This window comes from Stomoxys calcitrans, chromosome 3, assembly GCF_963082655.1.
Source record: "Stomoxys calcitrans chromosome 3, idStoCalc2.1, whole genome shotgun sequence".
NCBI classification, from domain to species: domain Eukaryota; kingdom Metazoa; phylum Arthropoda; class Insecta; order Diptera; family Muscidae; genus Stomoxys; species Stomoxys calcitrans.
The window spans coordinates 39,644,452-39,659,651 of NC_081554.1; the positions used below are offsets into that span (position 1 = coordinate 39,644,452).

General features: G+C 36.0%; 1 protein-coding gene and 1 long non-coding RNA gene across 12 annotated transcripts in view; one reads left to right on the plus strand and one right to left on the minus strand.

Moving 5' to 3' along the window:
- The window catches only part of LOC106081664 (uncharacterized), a 124,641-nt gene that overhangs the window by 61,232 nt on the left and 48,209 nt on the right, over nt 1-15,200 (plus strand). For both annotated transcript variants that reach the window (XR_009397508.1, XR_009397507.1), the window contains exon 3: nt 1,989-2,197. This is a non-coding gene — a long non-coding RNA (uncharacterized LOC106081664). The remainder of the gene's footprint in view (nt 1-1,988; nt 2,198-15,200) is intronic.
- LOC106081662 (uncharacterized) overlaps nt 1-15,200 on the minus strand; it is an 89,281-nt gene that overhangs the window by 37,977 nt on the left and 36,104 nt on the right. For 8 of the 10 annotated variants that reach the window (XM_013243801.2, XM_013243797.2, XM_013243798.2 and 5 more), the window contains exon 2: nt 3,735-3,786. The exons of 1 other annotated variant lie outside the window; for it this stretch is intronic. The gene's annotated coding sequence lies outside the window, so the exon portion shown is untranslated. The remainder of the gene's footprint in view (nt 1-3,734; nt 3,787-15,200) is intronic. One more of the 10 variants, XM_013243793.2, reaches the window with a different exon arrangement.

A 15,200-nucleotide genomic window follows, 5' to 3' on the forward strand; every position in this document is an offset into this window, starting at 1 on the left:
CCCCAAGGCTTCCTTTACCATAAATTCCGTTATAAGCCTACGATCGACCTCATTATTCCAAGATTATGGTGTCTCTAACGTTCCAGTCATTAGCGCTATCGATCTGTTCGCAGAAAATATTCCAGGAGGCACGATTTGCCGCTCTGGTAATCTTATTGTATTCCTTCAGCCGTATGTAGTACCAGTAAACTTCCGATTTTTTAACTATATACTCTGTTGTAAATTCTGCGGACCTATTTCCCAAGGATGCGAATCTCCACGGTCAACCAGGGCTATGGACTGATTACGAAAGACCTCATTGCAGTCGTACTACTGTTGATATTGTCATCAATGTCTTCTATGATTGGGCAATCTAAATCATCTTGTTCAAGTCTTCCTCCGAATAATTTTCCTTATTTTGTCGAGTTGGTTTTCAACTTATTACGGGAGCTCATCGGGTTCTGAGTAGAGGTGCTCCTTGGAGAACACCAAGGACCATTCTGCCAGGGCTTGATCACGCTTATTAATATCGGTACTACCCCACGAAATGTGATTAGAGTTCGCATCGCATCCTATTAGTACCTCATTTCCTGTCTGTTTAGCTTTCCTCGCCAGCCGTTGCAGCTCCGACGTGGATGACGGTGTCTGAGAGTCGAAAGGCATATACGTAAGGTGATGACAGGTATGCTCCACCGTCTACCTGTCTCAATACTATTGCATACGAGATTGACAACTCTGGGAAAATATATAATTAAAATTTTTAAGACAAATAACGTAGGTCCTCGGCCGAGTACCAGTGTTAGCATAGAATCATTGGAAGTAGATATAGTTCAGTCCAAAAACTATGTTCCTGGCCGTCCATGGTTCCTGAATTAAGGCAATATGAACCTTGTCCTTGCGGATTATCTCCATCACAGCGTGTGTAGCTCTCTCGCTTCGGTGGAGGTTTATCAGCTTGACTTCAATTTTTGGTCCTCCAATAAATGGGCACTTTGGGGGTGGATGATGGTTTCATCGTCTGTTCCCCGTTCTTTAGACTGCATTAAGTTTTCTGTCACTGCACTGCCTAATGTTTTAATATTGGGATCTTTGCCTTCTTCTAATCTTCCCTATCTTTAGAAAGTCGGCAATGGTTCCATCGTCGGCTCCCGGTTCATTAGTCTGTATTGAGCCTACCACCCCTGCACGTCCTGATGTTCCAAAATTAGGATCTTTGCCTAACCTCGTCTTCCAAATCCTGACTAAATGGGCTTCTTGGGAGTAGGAGATAGTTCTTGTCTAGTTAAACTCATAAAAATTTTCTCTTGTGTTTTCAGCGAAAAAGCAGCTTATACCTGTCCAAAATATTTTAAATTAAAAATTAAAAAAAAAGGGAACAAATAGCCTTTTATTTATAAAAATTAAACATCATCCCGCCTTTTTATTAGAGAAATTCCATATACTGAAAACATTGTCAGAAATGACATTGCAATTCAACCTAATTGAAGGTCGTTTGTTTTTACTCAAACGACAAACCCGTGACAAACAAACTAGCCCGACTGACTTGAACAACAACAACAATGACAAATAATGAAGAAAAAAAAAATAAGCTTAAATCATGACATCGTTGTAAAGTAGAAAACACCCACTTTAAGTCTAATGATCTCCAAAGACATACATAATGCCGATCAAATTGGAAGCCAAGCCAAAGGCTGCATTGAAAATCAGCAACTGTAACATTTGGCCATATTTGGTGGTAGACCAGCAAACAAGAATGAGTTTTAGTTTTCTATTTCGATTTTGGAATCTTAGATAAGAGCACAAAACTATTGATGGATGGAGGGAATAGCTGAGTCTATTATGTCTCATCTAGTAAAGCCGCTTAAAGCAAGAAATACATCACCACTGTTAAAATATCATCAAAACATTCAACACAGCAACTGTTAACACTCGCGGCAACCCACAAAATATTTAATTTCCAGTTGTTTTGTCATTAATTTTGTGTTTTTTTTTTTTGTTTTGTTTTAAAGGTATCCCAACGAATACAACGTTTCCTAGTGACTCATTATGAGACGTCACGTCGCTTATTCAGTCACCAGGCAAGCCAACCAGCCGTCCAATCTTGTCTTCTCGTAAATGAAATGAGCCAAATTTAGTTAGATCCACAAATGGTTCCATCCAAATGTCAAACCCGCAATGTAAGTGGGTGAAGTTGAAATTTCCAGAGAAACACAATCACGTAAGTAAATGAGATACGATAGACTTTTATTTCTAGAATATCAAATTAGTCGCATTGTTGGGTGTAGAAACAAATGGCTATAGTAGGCTAGTGCATAGTCTTAAGCCAAATGATTTTAATAGTTGTTTGAAAGTTGTTGTTCATGAAATTTAAGAAAGTCTTTAATGTTGTAAAATTTTATTTTTTGGGAACTCAATTTGCAAGACCTTACAATCCTCTTCCTTTACGTTTTAAAGCTTAAAGGCATGCACTTTTGCGTTACCGAACTCAGAATAGATTTTCAAGCATATCGATCTTCTGAGCTCCTCTCCAATTTGCGACCCCTAATTTAGAGATATCTCTCTGGATTTGATATTTTCATGCGGAGGTATACACTAATACTTCAAACAGCTCAAAATATTGATCTGGAATCCTATTAAAAACCTTTGAACGACCTTTTGTTCCAAATTATTAGAAATATCCTCCCCTCTTCATGTTGAAATTTTGTACAATACCTATTATTGTCATTGGATTATTGGAATTATATCCAATAGTCCTAAAGCGTTTATAAACCGATCTTTGATTGGTTTAATTCCTTAAACCCCTGACACGTCAAGATCTTATTCCTTTAGCTTAACCCTTGTTACAATTTTTGTTGGGTTCTGTAACGATTTTCATTTTCAAGGCCGAGTTGGTAGCGAGCTTGGATTGCCAGTGCGTGGTGCAAGGTTCGAATTTGTCCGATCATTGATATTCATAGATCCTATATAAAGCGGTTATCCCACCTGTTTGGACATAATCTCTGTCTTATCTTACCTGTTTGGACATAATCTCGTTTGGATGCCTTGACCTTGTAAAGCATGACATTTGGATTAGATAAAAATCTGAAGTACTTTCCTTATAAAGTGATCTTTAAATTATACTGTTGAAGCGCTTTTATGGGCTAGTTTTATCCTTAGTTACCTGAAATTCTGTATGCGGATTTCAGTTATTGCCTCCATACCAATCGTCTCGTCTTCAGAGGACTGGAAGTATGCGATCCACCATTTATAAGATTCGTTTAAGTATGATCAATATTTAAAAAAAAAAAAACAACTTCTCTAAGTAGCGCCCTAAATATTCGTCATTTTCCGATTTTAGTTCCTCCGTATTTGTTTTAAAGTTACATGTACACATCATGTATAATTGTAATAATAATAATTTTCGCTGTGTTTGCCCACAATAAAATCATAGATAAATTCATTCTTGATGGGTTGTGTGGACGTCAACCATTACTTAATTATTAATAAAATTGTTGAATATGCAAATTTATTTTCATGGATGATAGGCTTTTAAATATTATCATTTATAATTACATTGAACAAAATTTATAGATTGTCAACAGACTTGAGAATATAATTGGTCTAGATAAAGTTTTCTTAGATTTTTCTCCACTACGTTTTTTCAGTCCCAGAACAATGGCATACACATATTCACTCCACCATAGGAATGTTGAAATATGATAGATTTAAGCAATAGATATTAGCAAGAAGGTAATTATCACTAATGTCGTACTCACATACGTATTAGATATTGATTCCAGACAATAGAGCAAATAATAAGGAAGTAGGCTGTAAGAAAAAAAGGGAAACGGATAATAACATAGAAAAACGAATGACTATTAAATTAAGTGGTTAAACATACCTCATCACAAAAATCATTACAACAAACAAAAACTTTTTTATGAAGACTTTTTGTAAAAAAATTATTCAAATTGTCTGAATGTCAACAATTAGAAAAAAATTTAAGTTATGTTGAAACTTGAATCTTATCAATAACTTTGTCCCTTTATATATTTCTCTTGGAAACATAGGGCTTCTACATAATTATTCCATCTTTCTCCATATTTTGATTTGTTAATTTATCCTCTTATAATGACATATGTATTCTATTTATATCTAGTAGTATCGTACGGCACCAGGTGTTCTTCGGTCGTCCACGTTTGCTACTACCTTGTGAATTGCACTCTAGGCTATATCGAGTAATACTTTCATGTCGTTTGCGAAGAGTGTGGCCTATCAATTTCCATTTGCTTTTTGCGATCTGATATTTTATTGGTTCTTCTCCAAAGTTCTTCGTATGATGCGGAGGAATTTGTGTTTCGCTTCCATAGAGTAAAGTTGTTTTTACACAAGCGTTGAATATTCGTAGTTTCGTCTGTAGGGATAGTTGTGGGGTTCGCCAGATTTTCTAGAGGCGTCCAAATGCAGCTCGGGCTTTGTCTTACTTGTGGAACTCGTCTTCGTCGATTCCACCATTTATTGACATCAGAGATGGCCTGTCAGAAACAGTGACGTATATGACATACATTTCCGACGTATATTACATACCTCGAAAACGTCGTAAACCTAGCCAAAAAACTAGGTTTCTGACAGAAAAAAAAATTCGAACGAAAATATGTCGAATTTTTGGTCTGATTAACTAAAAATTTTGGCATAAGTAATTTTTTCCTCCTGGAGACGAACAATAGGAAAAAATCGGTTCAGAATTAGAAAAAGCTACCGTAGGTTTACACGATTTTTACCAATATTGTTATAAAATGAATGACATCTGAGGTAGTGTCAAGTGAAATGGTAGATGGCGTGTTAAGTATGCTAATGTGAGGTAATGTCAAGTGAAATGGAAAATGGCGTGTTAAGTATTTTATTGAATAAGTAATGTTATTTTTAAGTATTGTTATTGAATAACATAATTAACACTCCATGTACCATTTCACTTGACACTTCCTCAGATGTCATGCATTTTTAACATATGTCGTTTACAACAGCTTTCAAAAAGCAAATTAAAACGGGAGAAGCAAATAATTTTGCAAAAGGATACAAAATAATTGCAATTTCTAAATATAATTGATGAAAACTAATAATTTATTGATTTTTTGCTTCACAAAAAAATCCTTAAACGTTACTTTATAAATTGACTTGAAATTTGCGTATATTTCCAATTTATTGTGTGAAAAATTTAAATGCAAAAATTAAAAAAAAAACTTAATATTTCTTTTATTGCGAAATTTTTTTACATATAAACTCTTCTATATACAACAAATAAGTGACAATAATATTTGTTAAAAATCAAACTTTTACACTGAGTTATTAAGGTTTATGACGTTTGCGACTTTTTCTACGTTTTATACAAGTATACGACGTTTTCGACTTTTACAACTTTTTGACAGTCGAAAACCTAAAAAATCGTCTTACGGACCATCTCTGATTGACATCATACATCCCAAATAGCATAAGCTCTCCACGAACTGCATTTTTTGTTAATCAATTCCATATTGTTGTAATGAATTAGTCTCATGGGCTTTGTTTTTTTGAATGTTGACTTCAAGACTTCTGCGTTTAGCAAGCGTAACAAGGTCGTCGATTTTTCTCTGCATATCACAATGTTTATGGGATATAAGGCATATTTCGTCTGCAAAGTCGAAGTCTTGGAGATGTCTATGGAGTCCCCAGGTTATTCCCCGTTTGGTTTTTGCTATTTCTGACATAACTTCGTCAAAAGCCACTTCGAAAAGTAAAGGGGATAGAGGGTTGTCTTTTTTCACCTCTGTGTTGGTGGTAAATCGCTTGCTTTAATTTCAACTATGACAGACTTGTAATGTGGCATTGTCGTACTTTGCCTTAATGATATTAATTAATTTTTGGGCGACTCCTTTTTATCTTAAGGCTGACCAAATTGAATTGCACCGAACGGATTCGAATGCTTTTTTAAGGTCGAAAAATACTAAGTATAATGGGGAGCGCCAATAGATGGATTGCTCGATTATTATTCGCAGAGTATTGGCTTGGTAAAAATAACTGCGGTAACGACGACATCTTGGCTGTACATTCGGAAGCGACTGCTCAACAACTTCAAGTCTATTATTAATAAGGGTTGCCAGAATTTTATATATCGAGTTGACAAGTGTTATACCTCTAATAAATATGGGCCCTTTCGCAGGGTTGTTTGTCTCACGCGTTTTGGAGACAGGGACAGAAAGACATGTGTTGATATACCATCCGGGCCGGGGGATTTATTTAAGTAAAATGTGGATAAATTCATTAAGCCGTGCCCAATTTGCTGTTTTGCATATGGAAATAGAACTCTTCGGGACTGGGGAAGGGCCGCGAAATGTTTAAGACGTAAAAGGTACGGAAATAATGCAGTGATCGGGGTTCCCAAGAGGTGCAAGTATATTAATATCACTTCGGGATGTGAAGTTAGGAAGGATCAAGATTATTGGTCGTTTCGATTGACCAGATTCGTGAATTTGTTCTACCGAGCTTGACGTATTGGCCTCCGGAGTTTAATGGCCCGAATATAAAAGCCAGGATGAGTTGTATGAAAGCCTCACTAACAACGATTTCACTCTCAGGGAAACTGCAAAATCTTACGAATTGAATCAGAATGTGCATCGAAGCCATTTAAAGTAACCTCCCTTTCCGTATTGGACGTCTATAAATAGATCCGAAATTCAGTACACATGTTAGAATCCTCATAAACCCATAGGGAGTTAAATTCTGGATCTTATGAACACAGTTGATGTTGCCTCCCTTGTTGTCTGTGGATCAGAATCCTCATGAACCTGAGTCTCACAAAGAGATAGCAAACAAGTCGATGGAAATAAATGTGAGGATATCTCTCGAAAAAACTCAAACTTAAACCTCGAATGTTGGCAAAATGTATTTTAAATTTATCAACCATTAAGCCCAAATTTTTTATTAGAAAAATTTTCACTCAAATTTCGTCCTTTCAGAAATTTTCACCAAAATTTCGTCTTAAGAAAAATGTCCACTTAAATTTCGTCTTGAGAGAAAATTTTATTGAAATTTCGTCTTTAGAGAAAATTTCATTGAAAATTTGTCTTTAGGGAATATTTCATTGAAATAAAAAAAAATTCATTCATAAATTTTTTGTTAAATTTTCAATTGAACTTTTGTCTTTATGGAAAATTGTCTGTTTGCGCTTTCTTTTTTCGGCCTTAAAATCTTATTGAGATTCCATTGCAGGATATTGCCCGGCTTTAGACCATTGTTTAATGATTTCTATTCAAAGAATACTAAGCAAAAAACATTTAAAAGTCAGCAAAAGTGTGTTTTGTGTCCTTTTGTGAAAGAAAAGTATTGTAAAAGTTCATTTATTTTAAATTTTTTTTAACACCATCCACTCAACATGACACGCCCCCTATGGTTTGGGGTGAGCCTATGGTGTGGGGTTTCCAAGAACCGTGCTGATGATCATAAAATTTTTGCAGTTATCATAAATTATTTGAGAAAATATCCTAATAGTTGGGAAAATATCTATTTAAATTACTGTGAATAACAACGGAAGTTATTGAAACAACATTTGCATATTTTATAACATAGAAAAATTTCACAAGTAAGCCATCTATAAGAAGCCTCAAGGCCCGAGTGCATATTATTCAGCAATCTAATGTTTGTCCGTCCTTATTCCATGCCCGAACATCATTGGTGGCCAGAAATATACCCCAACATAAAACTTCCAACCGGCATTAGCAACTATTTCAAGAGCAATTAGAATTATGGCGATTAACAATGGTTCATCGCATCATAACCAAATGGTGTTTTAACCCCCCCAATGCTAGCTTAAAGAAAAAGTACAATGACCACCATTTCAAATTCTCGTTTTACGTTAGTTTCCAGGTCACTTGACCAGTTTGTTGGAAAATTTGCCCTCTTTTCGTAAGAAGGTTAAAAGCAATTGCACAAAAATTGAAACAAGAAAAAATGCTTAAGTTCGTTTTTGGTTCCCAAATAGCGCACATTTTTGCGAAGACGACCATAATCTCCAAGGTTTAATACCTTGAAGAAAAAAACTACAAGAAATGAATCCAAGAAAAAAAAAATTACAAATTATAGAAAAATACTGTAGTTGAAAACTGCTAGCATTCTAAGGAAGGTTGACGGAAATTGTGTTTATGGTTCAAATTGCAGCACGCTATCTCAAGTTGTTGATGACGGGCTCTTATTGACGAATGGTCAATCGTAATGCAGTGGGTGACCTTGAGATACATGTTTCAGTAGCAATACAATCTCAATTAAACTTTTGGCCATGAGAACATTATTCAAATACTTTCTTTATGTTGTCACCATTAATACTAAATGTTTATTTAATTATTTAATTTGCTTTTATTAGAAATCTTCCTTCTCTTAATGTGAGCGCTGTATCGAGGTGCCATTGTGTGATTCTTAAGTGATTTAATTTGGTGCAAATTGTTTGCTTTCCACGGTGATTTATGCGCAGTTTGCATGTCATGCTTCTGGTCACTTTGGCGCTTATGTTGCTGGCTTCACTTGCTTTAGTGGGAAAGTCTTAATTAAGGATATGGCATTACAAACTACTATTAGTTACAGAGATTTTATGCAGATTTTAGACGGTTATTTTTTAGCTTAAGTACTTTGGTAAGTTAAACAGAAATGCACGCTACACTGTGTTAAGTGGAAATGACAAAAATATTTAAAGAGTTGCTGCCACTTTGATATTTGCATTTTGACAGGACCATGGTAATAAGATACAACTCAAACCAGATAAAAACTAAAACATATATCAACGATCTCTTTCGTGACGAGCTTACTTTACTTTCCGAAGATTTTTGCAATGGATCACCAGCGCCCAACTTTCTTCGATCTTTAAGCTCGTCTTAAAAGAGAAATAAACAAAATATCGTGAGAAAATTATGTTCTCCCTAAGAGGAGAAAAAAAAAATTAAAATTTCCACGATCATTGCAATATGAAGGTAGACTTCAATTGATTTAAATTTATTAAAAAAAAGGACATAAAATTCCTGCTTTTGGGTATATTTACTCGAAAAAACTCAAAAGTCCACATGCAAACGTTTCAAGTTTTTCTTACTTTCAAAAACTCTGAAAAAAATCCAACCGAAAAATTTTTTAACATATGAGGTATTGACCGATATGGCTGTGGGTGAACATAAATTCCGAATATAACTAGCAGAGACACAAACCGCTTTGTTAACAGAGTGCGAGAGAAAGTAACAGAAGCATTAACAGACGTACTCTGGGGGGTTAACAGAGCTCTGTTAATACTTTACATAAACAAAAAATATAGAAATTTATTAAAATTAATTAATTTTTGAAAAGACTGGTAGGAAGAAACAAAAACAAGTAAAAGCGTGGTAAGTTTGGCCGGGCCGAATCTTGGGAACCCAACACCATGAATTCTGCTAAAAATTAATACAAAGTAAATGTAGTTGAAGGGCATAATTTTATTCTATTAGGTTGCCCAAAAATTAATTGCGGATTTTTCATATAGTCGGCGTTGACAAATTTTTTCAAAGCTTGTGACTCTGTAATTGCATTCTTTCTTCTGTCAGTTATCAGCTGTTACTTTTAGCTTGCTTTAGAAAAAAGGTGTAAAAAAGTATATTTGATTAAAGTTCATTCTAAATTTTATTAAAAATGCATTTACTTTCCTTTAACAAAACCGCAATTACTTTTTGGGCAACCCAATACATACCGAACTTTTGTCGAGAGACCAGTTTACATGGGGGCTATACCAGGTTGTAGACTGATTTGGAACGTATTTGGTACAGTTGTTGCAAGTCGTAATAGAACACCGCATGCAAAATTTAAGCCAAATCGGTCAAAAATGCGGCTAGTAAGGACTCAGGTGTCATATCGGGAGATCGGTTTATATGGGAGCTATATCAGGTTATAGACCGATTTGAACCGTACTTGGATCAGTTGTTGGAAGTCGTTACAGAGCACTACATGCAAAATTTAAGCCAAATCGGGCAAAAATTGCGACTTGTAAGGACTCTAGAAGTCATATCGGGTGATCGGTTTATATGGGAGCTATATCAGGTTATAGACCGATTTGAACCGTACTTTGCACAGTTGTTGAGAGTCATAACAGAACATAACATGCAAAATTTCAATCAAATCGGAAAAAATTGCGGCTTCCAGGGACTCAAGAAGTCAAATCGGGAGATCGGTTTATATGGGAGCTATATCTAAATCTGAACCGATATGATATTAAGTATCTGTGCAAAATTTCAATCGATTAGCTTTACGCGTTCGACCTCTATCGCGATTTCGACAGAGGGATGGTAGGACGGGCATGGCTAGATCGATTCAGAACGACGAGACGATCAAGAATATAAATACATATATACTTTATGGGGCCTTAGACGAATATTTTGAGGTGCTACAAACGGAATGACTAGATTGGTATACCCCATCCTATGATGTGGGTATAATAAATTAAGTTGTAGGGCATAATTTTATTCTACATACCAAACTACTGTCAAACCAGCAAAAATTAAAACTTCTAGGAACTGAACAACGATGATCGAGAGACTGGTTTACATTGGAGCTATATCAAGTTAAAGACTGATTTGGACCGTATTTGGCACAGTTGTTGGAAGTCATAATAGAACACCGAATGCAAAATTTAAGCCAAATCGGACAAAAATTGCGGCTTCCAGGAGCTCAAGAAGTCAAATCGGCAGATCGGTTTATATGGGAGCTATACCCAAATCTGAACAGATATGGCCCATTTTCAATCCCCAACGACCGACATCAATTAGAAGTATCTGTGCAAAATTTCAAGCGGCTAGCTTTACGCCTTCGACCACTATCGTGATTTCGACACACGGACGGGCAATGGCTAGATCAAATCAGAATGGCGAGGCGATCCAGAAAATATATACTTTATGGGGTCTCAGATCAATATTTCGAAGTATAACAAACGGAATGATTAGATCAGTAAACCCCCAACCTATGGTGGTGGGGAAATAAACATTTCACAATCTGGAGTTTATAATGTATGTTTTGAACCAAAGAAGTCATATAAAATATCTATGGGCGAGGTATTAAGAAAATGGCAAATTTGTAAAAAGTATGTTCGAGACAGGATTATGGGCAGTGTTGCCGTTTTTTGTAGGTTCCTCCCAAAATTGGTAACTTTTTATTCTATTGGTAGGTTGGTTGGCTGACCTCAATTTCTGGTTCGTTTTTCAAACATATAAATACAAGGTTAAATATATAATCGACGGGGATAACTAAAAATTAATTTATTTCCTTTCATTTCTGTGCATTCGTTAAGAGTGCAGAATAAAACTATAGATGTCGACGGTCCAAATTCTATTATAAGGGGAGTCACTGTTTCAAATTTCAAGAAAAAGGTAGTAAATTTTAAGACTGTACGAGTGTTAAGGGATCTCTTCCAAATTTCACAATTTTAGGGTAAGAAATACGTCATTTGTATTCAATCGGAAAACAGGGCTATGTGGCAAATGCATACAAATATGTTCAAATCTGGTCCATACTCTGACGAGGGGTCAATGCAACTCACTGTAGCAGCGAAAATGTGTAGCAAAAGCGCATTTCTCGGCTAAAATACTTAAATCGGGCGATCGCTTTATTCAAACTCGTCACTGGTGTCATTGAAAACGACGATTTAGTACTTTGAAGCATTGCAAATGTATAATTTGATGTGTTGCAAATGGAATGGTAAAATGGCCAACTCTTCGGTGGTGGGTCTAAAAACATATGGAGCATTTTAGGCTTGTAGACAATTTGGTAGGTTTTGGTCGGATTTGGTAGGATTTTTCTTATATTTTGGTAGAAATATTTTTCTTGAGTGGCAGCACTGATTACGGGCACTGCTCCTGGAGGCCATCCTAAAATTCCTCCAGGTATTATCATACCTTGATGAAAAGCCCACAGTCAGAGCTAAACAAAACATATTTCCATTCGAAAATTGGACGGTTGGATTTCTTATATTCCTGTCTTTTTAAAAAGAAATCTAAAAAATGCTGGACAGGATTATGGGTAGTGCTCCTGGAGGCCATCCAAAAATTCCTCTAGGTATTACCATACCTCATACAGCCTATGATATACAGATATGAAAGTTTCTGTGGAAAATTTTCAGCGTGTAGTTTTATTCGTGATTTTAAGACAAGGCGGACTTGATCAACCTATAATATCAAGTCGAATCAAAATGAGATACTTATATATATCAAATATAAATATTCGTATTTATACAAATATATTTTTACTTTCATACACATCCAAGAATACGGTACATTTCAATCACCTCATATGAGGGCAAAACTTTTCTGTTCTCTGTCATATTATTGCCTTACGTGCAGAATTATATTTTGCATAATAAAATATTTTACACCTTGATTGTGGCTAATGGAGCGACTTGAGGCTCACTTAACGCCCCTTAATCTACAATTTCCGCTTTTGCTTCACACACGTATTTCTTTACAAAATGAAATTGTTGCAAAACATTTTAATCTAGATTTGTTCGGGCAATTAAATATTGTGATGATTTCATTTCATTCATTGACATCGTTGTGATTTATATGATGTGTGTCCTTTTCTTGTTATTGTTATGGTTGATAAGCCAATTGTTGCTGAATAATCGCGTATAACAAGGAGAACCGTTGAGCTGTTGGAATTGAGTTTTTCTATATGTGTAAATAACAATAACCTTATTGCAACCCATTAACTCTCATTAAGACATTGAGATTTATGATGTAGTTAGTACATACATATGTATTATTGAAAATAGGATTCTAAAACTTTTATATGAAAATAAGACTTGAAATAGGGGTTACCGAAAGAGGATGCATATCGAACACTTTTAATGAAACATTTCGTGTAAAGTGCATGATTTCATCTTTAAAGCAACTTCTCGAAAAGTTCATACGTGATATGAGGAACTGACATACCATCTTTAAATTATGGATTGCAACTTCTTATGTTGGTGATATCGATATCAATATCAACCATTAACTGAATGATAAGAAATGAAGGTTTTTTCTGCATGAGATATGAATTTGTAACAGAAATGTGAAGGGATGAGCATTTGCGGAACTTGAAAAATGGGAGAATTGATTGCCATTAACTTAAAAAAAAAAACTTTAGATTGTTGGTACTCAGCAATCTCAGCATTGTCGATCGCCTGCGTGACGAACTCCAAGAAATCTTCGATTTTAAAGTCCTCCCCACCTTGGTTCAAGTTTTCCATTTCTAAATCACATAATTCGAAATTAAGAGATGGCAGATGTCAACAGTTTATGCTTGTATTGATTTTACGTCGCACAGTGGGACAGAAAAAAGTAGTAAAAATGTGTCATTTAGGAATGGATTTTAAATTTTAAATGTTCGAAGCTGAGGTGTTACTTCCAAACTGTATAACTTTTAACTGAATTATCTGATGTTGACGCATACTGCAGAAAAGTCATTATAAATGATTTCGTAAATCGCAAAATATGAAGCCAGCCTCGGCCAAACTTAAAAAAAATAAAAATTAAAATTCGAATATACCCAGTAGAGATATTTTTGAGTAGTATGCATCAAAAAAGAATTTTGGGAATCGGACCACATATGAAGATTTGGCAGCCCGAACAATTTTATTGTTCCCTTATTGTCTTACTTCTCCATATTTTAAGAATATTCTACAGAATTTATTCCCTTTTAAATCACCCAACACCCTGTTCGACCAGTTAGAAAATCAACTTTTCCAGCGCACTTTGAGCTTCGTTTAAATGCTTTATGAATGGACATCCTGACCTTCTGTCAAAATAGTGAAAGTTTCTTATTGGAGGGTAAGGTATTTATCTCGTAGTGGTCAAAGAACAACAGGTTTCCTCATAAGCGCTTCTTCCAGAGAATCTGTTCAGCTCGAGCAATGCAAAAATGATCGTAACTTCAGTTGTTGTATGTACTGTGTATTGTGAGTTGCTTAATGCTCACTCAATGTCGGACAATTGCACGTATCTGTGCTCTTCATTGAGGTATGTCCTGAATGCGGCTCGTACATACTGGTTTACTCTTTCTGCAGCATTTGTCTGGGAGAGTACACCGCGGTTTAGAGATATCCTAACTTGAAATGATCGAAATCATTTCTTGCAACCCTTTAGAAATAACCTGTAATCCATTATCACTTCTTGTTTTCCAAAATTATAAAATATTTCTTCAGTATGAAATATAATTACGTTTGCGGTTGTTGGCACTTAAAGAAGCTCTTAAAACATAAACTTGATAAAATGATCGCCTACTATAAACACATGGATGTTTCCCTTTCCCGACCCTGAGTACTTGAGTCGATGTTAGGTTAGGTAAGGTTGAAAAGAGTATGCGAATATCAATCCACCCCATGCCACTATGGGTATACACCTAAGCCAGTAATCGGCTTGTTCGCTCTAAATACTAAAAAGTAACCTCAAAAAAGAAAATCTAAGTTAGGAATTCGTTGCTACTTACAAATCCCTAATTGTTTTTCATACCACGCCCCTAAGTTGGTTCATGTCTAGTGTTGCGTCCCCACCTAAGTACCGGTGTCTATTAGTCGCGAAAGCTGGGGAATGACATAGGAAATGGTCTAACGTCTCATCATCTTTCCCACATGCCCACACTTGCTATCACTTCCCGCACCAATTTTTCATAAGTGAGCTCGTAGCCTATATGTCCTGTTATGATACCAATCTCCTTCTTACTTTCTTTCAGCAATAGCCTCGTCTTCTCACAATCTGGATTTCCCCATAGGATTCGTCGTCCTCTGTCTGTTTCGATGTTACAAAGTGTTAAGGGCGTGGGCTACGAACACGCAGGACTGCGTCGACCCGAAAGGCTTCGGGTTAACCAAGTTTATTGACGGCAGTCTCTGGCCTTCACCGCCGAATCGTTCATTCCCGCTTAGAGTCTCCGACAACCAAACGATGCGGATTGTGCCACCCTCAGGGAAGGAGTTAATCTCCTTCTTACACTGCAAGACTGTTCGTGACCTTACCGTCCTGGTTGTAATTCCCTTATGGCCCCATATCTAGAATAGTCTCTAGTGTCCTAGTGGGCATGGTCCTCATCGCTCCGCCTATGCTAAGACAACATCTTATCTGAACCTGTTATATTATACTAACCTTGCACTTTTTCTCCATCGCAGTCCACCAAACTACTTTAACCCCCCTCCTGCAGCGCCAGTGGACTATCCTCGTATTTAAGCCCCATTTCGA